Source organism: Lepus europaeus, chromosome 6 (assembly GCF_033115175.1).
Source record: "Lepus europaeus isolate LE1 chromosome 6, mLepTim1.pri, whole genome shotgun sequence".
In the NCBI taxonomy this organism is placed as follows: domain Eukaryota; kingdom Metazoa; phylum Chordata; class Mammalia; order Lagomorpha; family Leporidae; genus Lepus; species Lepus europaeus.
The window spans coordinates 43798516-43812490 of NC_084832.1; positions in this window are offsets into that span (position 1 = coordinate 43798516).

The window sequence follows — 13975 nt, forward strand, 5'->3', positions numbered from 1 at the left end:
CAAGAAGTTTGGTCAACGGAATTGAGGAGAAGTTTATTTTCATACAAAACAGTTTTGAAATCTGTGCATTTTTGTTTTTTTTACATAACAGGTTTTTGTCACAGACTTTTTGAAGATACTTTATATAGGAAGATGGCAGAATAGGGAAGGAGCTTACTGATAGTCCGGGAAAAGACAGATTAATAAAAGTGAAGATAGTGTAGTCTCAGGGAAGAACTAGGGAAAAAAACAGAAGAGGAAACTTCCATAATTAGAGGAACATAGTGGGTCTACATGGAGGGAACAGGTGCCCATGGCTCGGGACCCCAACTGCTGAGAGGCTCTGCAGAGAAAGAGAGGTGACACCTAACCGCAGTAGCCTGAGACACTGGCAGAAAAGCTGCAGGAAGAGCCTAGAGGGAATGAGGCTTGAAGCCCTTTGGGGAAAGTACACCAGCCTAACTAGAGGAGAAAAAAAATAAAAGGGGTGGTATAGACCCGATTCTCTCTCTCCAACCACCTTACAAAAGCATATGGACCAATAGAGCGGGTGCCATTTTGGACATATGAAACAGGTGTGCTAGCTCGGGGCTGTGCCCAGCAATCAGCCAAACAGAAAAACCTGACTCTGATGGGGAGTAGTAACAGGAGACTAAGATCTAGTGAATGTGTGGAACTTATGAACTGGGACTGTGGAGAAAAACAAAAACAAAAAAAACAAAAACAAAAACAGAAACTGAGGGTGTGTGGGAGAACTTATGACGTGGCTGAGAAGTGAGTAGTCTCGGTGGGAGATGCCACAAGCTCGGGTGGCCCTGATTACTTGGTGAGAGACATATCAGGGGAATCTGTGCTTACACTGAGGACTGCACAGATCCTTTGTGTGGTCCTTGTGAAATCAGACAAGACCCCCTAAAATTTACCCTGAAATGTGGCCCCTTAAAGTTCCCTAGAAATGCTATCCAGGATGCCACATGTGCTACTAGAATTTGGGATGTCTTACGATTTCAACACAGGCTTATTACTAATTCCTAATATTAATAAGCTGGAGAGGGTTCTTGCCTAATATTTAGAGAAGAATTCTAAATACCGGCACAGATAAATGAGCAGCATGGTACGTTTTAAGCTTTTATTTAGTAAGAAAGATGCATAGGAGAGTGAGAGCTTTATTTAGGGGAGAGAGGTGAATTGGGGTTCATACCGAGCACCAGGAACCAGCCACGTGGAAGAGCATCTAGGCCAGGAAGCCTAGAGCACATGGCCCGAAGGCCATGCGCCCTGGAGGCATGGGGATACAGCAAGCCCCTTCCTAGCAAGAGGCCAGGGAAGAAGAGCAGGGCTGGGCATACTGTGCCCTAGGCTTTTAACCCACTTTAAAGGGGAGTGGTTAATTAACCTGATTGGCTGGTGGGCACCCCAGTGTGGCCAGGTAGGGGAATGAGTTCACTCAGGGGCGTGGCAAAGGCATCAGGTAGGGGCATGAGGCCACACAGTGGTGTGGCAAAGGCATGGTCTTCCAGTTCACAAATCTGATCAATTTTAACCTGTATGCCTGCCTACTTCATTTGCACAGAGCAGATGAATATTATATCCACTGGGGCTAGCACTCAGGCATTGATTGCCATCAAGGAGAAGAGCTCAGTTGTGTGGAATACTTTCCTGAATGGAAAAAAAAAAAAGAGAGAGAGAGAGAGAGAGAAGATTTACCACGCCAAACCTGAGTGTATCACCTTAGGCACATCCTTAATGCTGAAGAACTGAACAAAATTCTCTGGTCACACCCACCACAAGCCTCTAGAGAGTCACTGAAAGCAGAGTCTAATTACAAATGCCAAACAACAATGCAATTACCGAGGAAACAAGAACAAGGAAGGCAATATGATGCTCCCGAAGAACATGACACATCAATACAAGATTATGAGACAACGAGATAGAAGAAATGCAAGAAATGGAACTCAAAAAATTCATGATAAGAATATTTATAAGTAACCAAAAACAAATGTATGAACTACTGAAATCCATGCAGGACATGACAGAAAATCTCCCTCGTGAAAATGAAATCTTAAGGAGGAATGCAAATGGAATGAGGAATTTAATAGAACATGAAATTGAGGTATTGAAGAGAAATCAAAATGAAATAAAGAATTCAATAGAACAAACAAAAAAACACAGTTGAGAGCCTTAAAAACAGAATCAGTGAGGCAGAAGAGAGAATATTGGACTAAGAAGACAGAGCACAGGAAAGTATAAAGTCAAACCAAAGACAAGAAGAGGAAATTAGAAATCTAAAAAATATTGTCGGGAATCTATAGGATACTATTAAAAAACTCAAGATTCGGGTTCTAGGAGTTCCTGAATGCATGGAGAGAGAGAAAGGATTAGAAGGCCTTTTTAGTAAGATACTAGGTTTGGAGAAAGAAAGACATCCAAGTACAGGAAGCACACAAAACTCCTAATAAACATGACCAGAATAGATCCTCACCACGACACACTGTAATCAAACTCACCACAGTGAAACATAAAGAAAAGATCCTAAAATGTGCAAGAGAGAAATGCCAGATTAATCTCAAAGGATCTCCAATTAGACTCACAGCAGACTTCTCATCAGAAACAGGAAAGGAGGGAATGGCAAGATACAGCCCAAGTACTACGAGAAAAAAAAACCTGCCATCCCAGAATATAATATCCTGCAAAGCTCTCATTTGTGAATGAAGGTGAAATAAAGACCTTTCATAGCAAATAGAAATTGAATTTGTCACCACTCATCCAGCCCTGCAAAAGATGCGTAAAGATGTGTTACACACAGAAACACACTCATTAGTATGAAAGAATGTAAAGGAAGAAAATCTCTCAGTAAAGGATCACAGGAAGTTCAAATTATATACTAGAAATATCTTTGGAAAAATGGCAAGGCCAAGTCACTACTTATCAATAGTCACATTGAATGTAAATGACCTCACCTCTCCAGTTAAAAGGCACAGGCTGACAGAATGGATTAAAAAACAAAACCCATCTATTTGCTGCTAACAAGAAATACATCTCTTCAACAAAGGTGCATGCAGACTGAATGTGAAAGGTTGGAAAATGAGATTCCATGCAAACGGAAACGAAAAAAGAGCTGGCATAGCCATCTTATTATCAGACAAAATAAAATTTAACACAAAAACTGTTAAGGGGGACAAAGAAGGACACTATATAATGATTAAGGGATCAATTCAACAGGAAGATGTAACTAATATAAACGTATATGCACCTAACTACAGAGCACTGGTTTATTTAAAAGATATGTTAAGAAACTTAAAGGGAGACTTAGACTCCAACACAATAGTATTGGGGACTTCAATACTGCACTTTCAGCAATGGACAGATCATCCAGAGAGAAGATCAACAAGGAAACAGCAGATTTAATTGACACTGTAGACCAAATGGATCTAACAGATATCTACAGAACTTTTCATCCTATACTTGAAGAAAACATATTCTTCTCAGCAGTGCATGGAACTTACTCTAGGATTGACCAGACACTAGGCCATAAAGCAAGTCTCAGCAAATTCAAAATAATTTTTTTTTTAATTTTTATTTAATGAACATAAATTTCTAAAGTACAGCTTATGGATTACAATGGCTCCCCCCCCCCCCATAACTTCCCTCCCACCCACAACCCTCCCTTTTTCCGCTCCCTCTCCCCTTTCATTCACATCAAGATTCATTTTCAATTCTCTTTATATACAGAAGATCAGTTTAGTATATATTAAGTAAAGATTTCAACAGTTTGCACCCTCATAGCAACACAAAGTGAAAAATACTGTTGGAGTACTAGTTATAGCATTAAATAACAGTGTATAGCACATTAAAGACAGAGATTCTACATGATATTTTTTTAAAAATTGATAATTTTCTATGCAATGTCCAATTTAAAACCAAGTTTTTTTTTTTTCATTTTCAATTATCTTTATATACAGAAGATTGATTCAGTATATACTAAGAAAAGATTTCATCAGTTTGCGCCCACACAGAAACACAAAGTGTAAAAATACTGTTTCAGTACTAGTTATAGCATTACTTCACATTAGACAACACATTAAGGACAGAGCCCACATGAGATGTAAGTACACAGTGACTCCTGTTGTTGACTTAACAATTTGACACTCTTGTTTATGGCATCAGTAATCTCCCTAGGCTCTAGTCATGAGTTGCCAAGGCTATGGAAGTCTTTAGGGTTCGCCGACTTTGATCTTATTCTGACAGGGTCATATTCAAAGTGGAAGTTCTCTCCTCCCTTCAGAGAAAGGTACCTCCTTCTTTGATGACCGTGTTCTTTCCACTGGGATCTCACTCACAGAGATCTTTCATTTAGGTCTTCTTCTTCTTCTTTTTTTTTTTTTTCCAGAGTGTCTTGACTTTCCATGCCTACAATACTCTCATGGGCTCTTCAGCCAGATCCAAATGCCTTAAGGGCTGATTCTGAGGCCAGAGTGCTATTTAGGACATCTGACATTCTATGAGTCTGCTGTGTATCCCGCTTCCCATGTTGGATCGTTCTCTCCCTTTTTGATTCTATCAGTTAGTATTAGCAGACACTAGTCTTGTTTGTATGATCCCTTTGACTCTTAGACCTATCAGTGTGATCACTTGTGAACTGAAGTTGATCACTTGGGCTAGTGAGATGGCATTGGTACATGCCACCTTGATGGGATTGTATTGGAATACCCTGGCATTCCACCATTTGGGGCAAGTCCGATTGAGCATGTCCCAAATTGTACATCTCCTCCCTCTCTTTTTCCCACTCTTATATTTAACAGGGATCACTTTTCAGTTAAAATTTAAACACCTAAGAATAATTGTGTGTTAATTACAGAGTTCAAACAATAGTACCAGAACAAAAAAAAATACTATAATGGATAAAGTATTTCATTGTACATCAACAGTCAAGACAAGAGCTTATCAAGTCAGTGTTTCTCATAGTGTCCAATTCACTTCAACAGGTTTCCCCTTTGGTGCTCAGTTAGTTGTTGTCGATCAGAGAGAACATATGATATTTGTCCCTTTGGGACTGGCTTATTTCACTCAGCATAATTTTTTCCAGATTCCTCCATCTTGTTGCAAATGACCGGGTTTCTTAGGCCACAGTGGAATGAAGGTGTAAATCAGCAACTCAGGAATCCCTAGAGCATATGCAAACACATGGAGACTGAACAACATACTCCTGAATGAACAGTGGGTCATAGAAAAAAATCGAGAGAAATCAAAAAATTTCTGGAAGTAAATGAGGATAACAACACAACATGTCAATACTTATGGGATACAGCAAAAGCAGTGTTAAGAGGAAATTTATAGCAATATCTGCCTATATCAAGAAACTGGAAAGGCACCGAATAAATGAACTATCAGTGCATTTCAAGGATCTAGAAAAACTGCAGCAAACCAGACCCAAAACTAGTAGAAGAAGAGAAATAATTAAAATTAGAGAAGAAATAACTTTGCAAAAGATCAGCAAAATGAAGAACTGTTTTTTTTTTTGAAAAAATAAGCAAAATTGACACACCATTGGCCCAACTAACTAAAAAAGTAGAGACAAGACTCAAATAAATCAAATCAGATATGAAAAAGGGAATGTAATAATGGACATTACAGAAATAAAAAGAGCCATCAGAAATTACTACAAAAAATTGTATGCCAGCAAAGAGGGAAATCTTTCCTGAACTCATACAACCTATCTAAATGGAACCATGAAGACATAGAAAATCTAAACAGACCCATAAGCAAGTCAGAAATTGAATCAGTAATAAAGGCCTTCGCAACAAAGAAAAATCCATCACTGAATAGATTCACTGCTGAAGCGCCAACATCCCATATGGACTTCAGTTCGAGTCCTGGCTGCACAACTTCCCATCAAGCTCTCTGCTGTGGCCTGGGAAAGCAGTAGAAGATGGCCTAAGTCTTTGGGCTCCTGCACTGCATGGTAGACCTGAAAGAAGCTCCTGGCTCCTGGCTTTGGATCAGGTCAGCTCTGGCCGTTGCTGTCATTTGGGGAGTGAACCAGCAGAATGGAAAACCTCTTTCTCTCTCTGTCTCTACCTCTTTCTGTAACTCTGTCTTTCAAATAAATAAAATAATTCTAAATAAATAAATACATATATGAGTTTATCTATATTTTATTAAATAATTGCCATCCATGAAGATTATATTTTTCTGTTTTACTTAATTATGTTTTGTAAAATAGAAATATATATCCTAAGATTAAAACGTGATATAAAGCCCTATTAGCCTGTTGTAAAATTCTGTGAAAGTTTTTCAGACTCCAACTGTCCAATATTTTATTTAAGATATTTGCTTTAGTATTCACAAGTGAGATTGTTCTGTACTTTCAGATTTTGGGATCAATCTCATACCGACTCCATTAAAAGAATTTAACATTGGGTTCTGAAACAGTTTAAATAGCATTTGGCATTTCTTATTCCATGAAGTTTTCAAAGAATTGACTTTGGAGATTGATGCTTATTGAGAAAATTAATTCTTTAATAACAGTCTCAATTACTCCCAAAGTAAGTTCTACATCTGCATTTTTCATCACTTTTGCTACTAATAAATAATTAGACTATACACTCTAATTCAGTTTAAAATTCCACTAACAAATATAAAAATAGATAACATCTAGTACTAAACATAAGAAAAATTATGTAACGTCTATAAAATTCCAGAAAATGTTAATATGAAATAAAATATATGTATATACATATATATGTTGACTTTTTTGTTTTCTGTATGGAAATACTCAAAGATGTCAGTTATTCCAAATTAATATTCCAATTCAACTCAAGGAATTTCTTTAGAACATAATCAAAGTATTTTAAAGTGTATTAGAAAACAAACATGTGCAAAGGTAGCTAATATAATACAAAAAAAGGAGCAATATGAAGGAATTTGCCCTTTCCAAAATCAAAATATGTTCCATAGCAATTATAATGAATAAAATAGGAGTTATAATAAATAAATCATCTTACAGATCAATAACACAGAAAGTTATATAAAAATAAGAATATTTCATGAATAAGACACTTTAAATCCATGAATATAAGATATTCTACATATTAGTATAATTTGAAATATAAATTATTGTCATTAGAAAAATAAAGTGCACAACACGTTTTTAAAAGAAATAAGTTGGGGACTGGCACTGTGGTGCAGCAGGTTAAGCCAGGGTTTGTAGTGCTGGCATTGCATATGGGTGTTTGAGTACCAGCTGCTCTGCTTCTAATCAAGATCCCTGCTAATGCTCCAGGAAAAGCAGTGGAGGATTGCCCAAGTCCTTGGGTCATTGTACCTACGTTGCAGACCTGGAAGAAGCTATTGGATCCTGATTTTGTCCTGGTCTAGCCCTAGTTGCCTGGTTGTTGTGGACATTTGGTGAGTGGACCAGCAGTTGGAAGATTTGGAAGATTTAAAGATCTCTCTCTCTGTCTCTCTCTCTGTCTCTCTCTCTCTCTGTCTCTCTCTCATCTGTCTCTCCTTCCCTCTCTCTGTAACTCTGCCTTTCAAATGAGTAAACAAATCTTTAAAAAATGAATAAAATTTTGTAATAGAGCAGAAATATTATGCAAACATAAAATTTTTTACTTTGTATAGCATAGACCATTTCAGCTTTTTTCCGTTCAGTTTTCATGGGCTGTTGATTTGTCCTACATAGCCTTAATTATTTTGATGTATGTCCTTCTATACCTAATTTGAGGAGACTTTTTATCATCAAGCATCGATTGAGATAATCATATATCTTTTGTTCTTCATTATGTTGAGGTGATTTATGTTGATAATTGATTTGTAAATGTAGTACTACCTTTGTATCTCTGGGATAACACCCCTTAATTCTCATGTAGGATCTTCTTGTGGTTTTGGATTTGGTTTGCTAGTATTTTTCTGAGAACTTTTGCATCTGTGTTCATCATGGGTCTGTAGTTTTCATACTGATTCTTTGTTCAGTTTTGGAATCAGAGTGGTACTAACCTTGTAAAAAGTGTTCAATATTTTGGAATACTTCAAAAGTGTTTAAGTTAGTTCCTTTTGAAATGTGTTGTAGAATTCAGCACTAAAGTCATTATATCATGGGCTTTCCCTCGATGGGAGACTTTTAATTACTGCTTTGATTGCATTGCTTGTTATGTGTCTGTTTAGATCATCTATATTGTATCCAGGAATTTATCGATTTCTTCAAGATTGTCCAATGTGTTAGTCTGTAGTTATTCAAAATAGTTTTTTTTAAAAGATTTTATTTCTTTACCTGAAAGAGTTTCACAGCTAGAGAAGGAGAGGCAGAGAGAGAGAGAGAGAGAGAGAGAGAGAGAGAGTGTCTTCCATCCACTGGTTCACTCCACAGATGGCTGCAATGGCCGGAGCTGTGCCAATCCGAAGCCAGGAGCCAGGAGCTTCCTCCAGGTTTCCCATGTGGGGCAGGGGCCCAAGGACTTGGACCATCTTCTATTGCTTTCCCAGGCCATAGCAGAAAGCTGGATTATAAGTGGGAAGCGGGGCAGCTGGGACTTGAACTAGCACCCATATGGGATACTGGTGCTGCAGAATGCGGCTTTAACCTGCTACGCCAGAGCACCAGCCCTGTTACCCATAATGGTTTACTATGATCACTTGCATTTCAGTGTCCTCAGTTGTAATGTCTTCTTTTTCATCCTTAATTTATATACTTTAGTTTTCGTCCCCTTTTATACTTTCTTATTTTAATTTGTTTATCTTCAAAAAATTAACCTTTTTGTTTTGTTGATGCTTCTTACTTTTTTAGTTCTAATTTTACTTATTTATGCTTTGATCATTATTTTTCACCTCCTTGCAATTTTGCATTTGATGTTCTTTTCTGAGTCCTAGGGATGCATTATTAGATCATTTTAGATCTTTTTTAAATGTAAGTACATAATGTTATAAATTTTGCTATTAATACTGCCTTTACTATATCTCACAGGTTTTGTTTGTTGTATTTTTATTTTCATTTATCTTGATAAAACTTTTTGTTTCCATTTTTAATTTTCAATTACTTATTACCCATTCAGTAGCATGTTTTTCGGTTTCTATGTATATGTAAATGTTCTATTCTTTTTATTCTTGACTTCTAGCTTTATTATTCTGCTGTTGGAGCAAGTATATGCATGATTTGAGTGTTTTTAAATTACTGAGACTTGCTTTGTGGCCTAATATATGGTTTATCTTAGGAAATGTTCCATGCGCTGATAAGAATGTGAATTCTGTAGTAGTTGGGTGAAATGTTCTGTCAATGTCTGATACATCTATTTGCACAATAGTATGGTTCAACTCCAATGTATATTCATTGATTTTCTATTTGAATGATCCGTCCATTTATGACAGTGAGGCATTGAAGTCTGCCACCATGATTATGTTGAAGTCTAATAGTATTTGCTATATACATTTGGGTGCTCTTGTGTTGGGTACTTACACATGTAAATATGCATATATAAAATAATTATAACATCTCTGAATCAATCCTTTTATTGGTATATAATGTCCTTTTTTGTTTTTATAGTTTTGTTTTAATGTCTCTTTTATCTGAGTTTTATGTGAGTTAGCTAATCATGGTCATTTTTGGTTTCCATTTGTCTAGTACATATTTTCTAACGCTTCAGTTTTAGCCTATCTATATCTTTTTTTGTTAAGTAAGTTTCTTGTAGGCATCACATAGTTGGGTCTTGGTTATTTACTCCATTCAGACAAACTAAATCTTTGGACTTGGAAATATTATCTATTTGCATTCAGGATTAGCATTGATAAGATTAACATCTGTCCAAAAAAAAAAATCAGCATTATTGGGTAGAAAGCAGGTACTCCTAAAAATTTGTTGCCACCCAGGCACAATCAATAGCAAAGGTGAGATTTGATCCCTGACACTTATATGGGAATAATATGTCTCAAGCATTAGCTTAACCCACTTGTCCCACAAGCCCTGTTTCTTATTTGTATTCAAACATACATTTTTTCTTAATGAAATAGCTAAAAGTTCCATTTTTTGTCCAGGCCTCATGAATCTGAATTTCTAGCTGAAAATATATTTTTTAAATCACTCCATTGAATTGTTTTGGTGAATCATTTAGAAATATATCAACACATATAAAATTATATACTCAACAAATAGATTTATTCCATTTGTCATTTTTACATCTAGCTGAATGGATCAAGATTAATCTAGCCTCTGAAAGAGTTTTATGTATTCATGAAAAATAAATATGAGATAGAAATTTTATATTTTCTGTTATGTTTGATAGTATTCCCAAGTTAAACCTTTTGATAAAATATTATATACTGCTTTATTCTGTACTTTTTCTAAGAAAACTTTATAAAATTCCATATTTGTAGTGTGACATCATTAGTATCGTTGGAGTTTCTTTTATGGTTTAATTTTCAACAAGGCCTCTTATTTTTTGGGGGGTGTTTTTATTCTATAATGAAAAATTGTTTATCTTTTTTTTAAAAAAAATTTGTTTATTTGAAAGAGTTACATACAGAGATAGAGACAGAGAGAGAGGTATTCCATCGCTGGTTCACTTCCCATATGGCCGCAAGGGCCGGAGCTGCTCTGATCTGAAGCCACGAGCCAGGAGCTTCTTCCGGGTCTCCCATGTGGTGCAGGGGCCCAAGGACTTGGGCCATCTTCCACAGATACCCCAAGCCATAGCAGAAAGCTGGTTTGGAAGAGGAGCAGCCATGACTGGAATTGGCACCCATATGGGATGGCCAGGTTTTTAACCTGCTGTGCCACAGCTCCAGCCCCCAGTTGTTTATCCTTTAAAGGTAATGTCAGGCCAAGCGCATCGGCTCACTAGGCTTATCCTCCACCTGTGGCGCCGGTACTCCAGGTTCTAGTCCCGATTGGGGTGTCGAATTCTGTCCTGGTTCCTCTTCTTCCAGGCCAGCTCTCTGCTGTGGCCCAGGAAGGCAGTGGAGGATGGCCTAAGTGCTTGGGCCCTGCACCTGCCTGGGAGACCAGGAGGAAGTACCTGGCTCCTGGCTTCAGATTGCTGCAGCATGCTGGCCTTAGTGGCTATTTGGGGGGTGAACAAACGGAAGGAAGACCTTTCTCTCTGTCTCTGTCTAACTCGACCTGTCAAAAAAAATTTAAAAAAAAGGTAATGTCCACATTTGCTTGTCTTCTATGAATTAGTCTGTTGCTTGTTCCATTTTTGTTAGTTAAATTATGCACATTCTATTTATTTTCATTAAAAAATAAATCTAACATGTAGTCCATGCTTTCCTTCAGTTGATAAATGTTTTGCTATTTAGGTTATTATTTCTAAATTTAAGCTTTTCTTTTTTAATGTTTTAACTTTGCCTTGTACTACATTTTATCTCAAGCATAATTTACTTTCCACACAGATGAGACAGCTGTAGTTACCTCTTTGTTATTAATCTGCTATCAATATCAATACTTTTGAGATAATATTTATAGAAAATATTGATCACTTGAACATTTTTGAAGTTCATTTTCTTGGTTTAATACATTTCTATTTGTTCTGCATGTATAAGAAATATCTGTATTGTGTAAAGAAAAAATCAAAAAGTCAAATGCCCAATTTCCTGTGGAAACCAAGGAAAGATATTCCTCTATCCTTTTCTTACTGCATTGCTACACCTCTTAAATGTATATACATCATTTTGAAAACTAGATGAGCACGTAGCAAATTAGGCCTCCAGCTACAGTGTAAACATCACATATGGGCGCTGGTTCGAGTCCCGGCTGCTCCACTTCCAATCCAGCTCTCTGCTATGGCCTGGGAAAGCAGTACAAGATGGCCCAAGTCCTTGGGCCCCTGAATCCACTAGCATGAGAGACCCAGAAGAAGCTCCCGGATCCTGGTTTCAGATTTGTGCAGCTCTGGCCTTTACTGCCATTTAGGGAGTTGACTGGCAGATGGAAGACTTTTCTCTCTCTCTCTCTCTATGCCTCGCCTTCTCTCTCTGTGTAACTCTTTCAAATAAATTAATAATTCAAAAAAATAAAGAAAAGAAAACTGGATGAGCCCTTTTCAACTTTATGACCCAAGAATATTTTTCTCTAGGATTTTAGCCATATGTTTAAAATGTAATCATCAAAGAAGAGAGTGCCCCTATCCCCCAGTTTCTGTGTCAGTTTAGGAGCCTAACTTCTGTGGGTTCCTAGCTGCAAGTTGCAAAACTCCTCCTTGTCATAAAGATATGAGAAGTTTGTTTTTCTCTGGGTAAAGTCAATTAGCTAACACAGATGGTCACCCCAATTACCAGGCAAATTTAGGCTGAAATGTGTGACAAATGAGACTGTCAATTGTTTCTTGAGCACTGGTTATTGTTTATCTTGAAAAAGTGTAGGTAGTGGGTAGGATTTGCTTAGCTTTGTAAGGAGGTCAAGCTTCCTATTTTTGCAGTCTTTCAGCAGATTGCATGGGATGCATATCACATTCTTGTTTAATCTTAATTTAATAATAAAATTTTCTTCTTTCTGTACTTCTTTAGTATTTCTCATTTGGGAAAAGTCTTTGCTTTCCTTATAGTTCACTCTCAAGTACTTAAGAAAATATTCTATATTGGATATTTGTTTTTCATTCATGTTGCTATCTAGCAGTAAAATTGTATCATTTAGATATTTAACAACACTGGTTAGTTTTGTCTGTTGTTTTTTTTTAGTTTCTGAGTTAGATGATTTAAAATATTTTGCTATGCAAGTTGGTACATACATTTCTTCAATCCCAGTAGGCATTACATTTATGTTTTGAAACTATATTGGGGCTATGGCCTGGGAAAGCAGTAGAAGATGGCCTAAGAACTTGGGCCTCTGCACCCATGTGGGAGACCCAGAAGAAGCTCCTGGATACTGGCTTCAGTTTGGCTCAGCTCTGGCCATTGTGGCCGTCTGGAGAGTGAACCAGCAGATGGAAGATCTCTTTCTCTCTCTTTGCCTTTGCCTCTCTGTAACTCTGCCTTTCAAGTGAATAAAGAAATATTTTTTTAAATAACTTATATTGTTGGCCACCTCTCTCTTTCTACAGATGGTCCTTGTATTATGATATTTATAATCCAACACATTCATCATAAGTTAAAAATATTGGAAGTCAAATATGAATGTAATACACCTAAGCTATTGGACATTACAGTATTCACAGTATCACATACACAGTATTCACTTTGTAGAGTATCAGTTGTTTTCTCTCATGATTTTGGGGCTTCTGAGAGGTGTGACTAGTATCATATCACATTTTACCAGCCCAGAAAATATGAAAATTTCAAATTTGAACTGAAGATTTTTTGTGTATTGCCTGCACAATATCATCAAGTTAAAAAATTCTAAGTTAAGCCATTATAAGTTAGGGATCCTATATATATAATCATTATATTTTCTTTATCATTTATTTTCCTAGTGTATAATTATTTTCTGCATCTCTATTGATGCCTTATATTTTGTCTACACATATACACATATATATGCACATCTATATAGATAAGCATATACACATATATGTGTAAATAATGATTTCAAAATTTATTTTAGTGTACAAAATTTTTATATAACTTTTTAGTAGTTATATGCTATGATTTACTTTTGATTTGCTTATTTGATAAACATCACATATCAAGAACATACATTGCATCTTGTATTATTGCATTTGATAGTAAGATTTGTGAGCTGAACCCAATTACATTAATGTAGCAGGTATTTTATTAGAAATTGTTTTTCATTTTTTAAAATTTTGTTACATTTGTCTTTGTTATTACTATGTCATTCCTTACCTGTTTCCTGTTACATTGAGCTGCTATTGAATATATCAAAGATATAGATGTCTATTTGTTATAAAATACCATCAAATTTAAACCTATCTCATCAGTACTTTAGACTCATTTATGAACATCTTTCCCATACTAGGCACTATTTTGTCATGATCATATCTTTCTTTGTCCTTTTCATACACCAGCCATCTCATGTTGACATAACTTAGATTTCATAGAATATAGATTT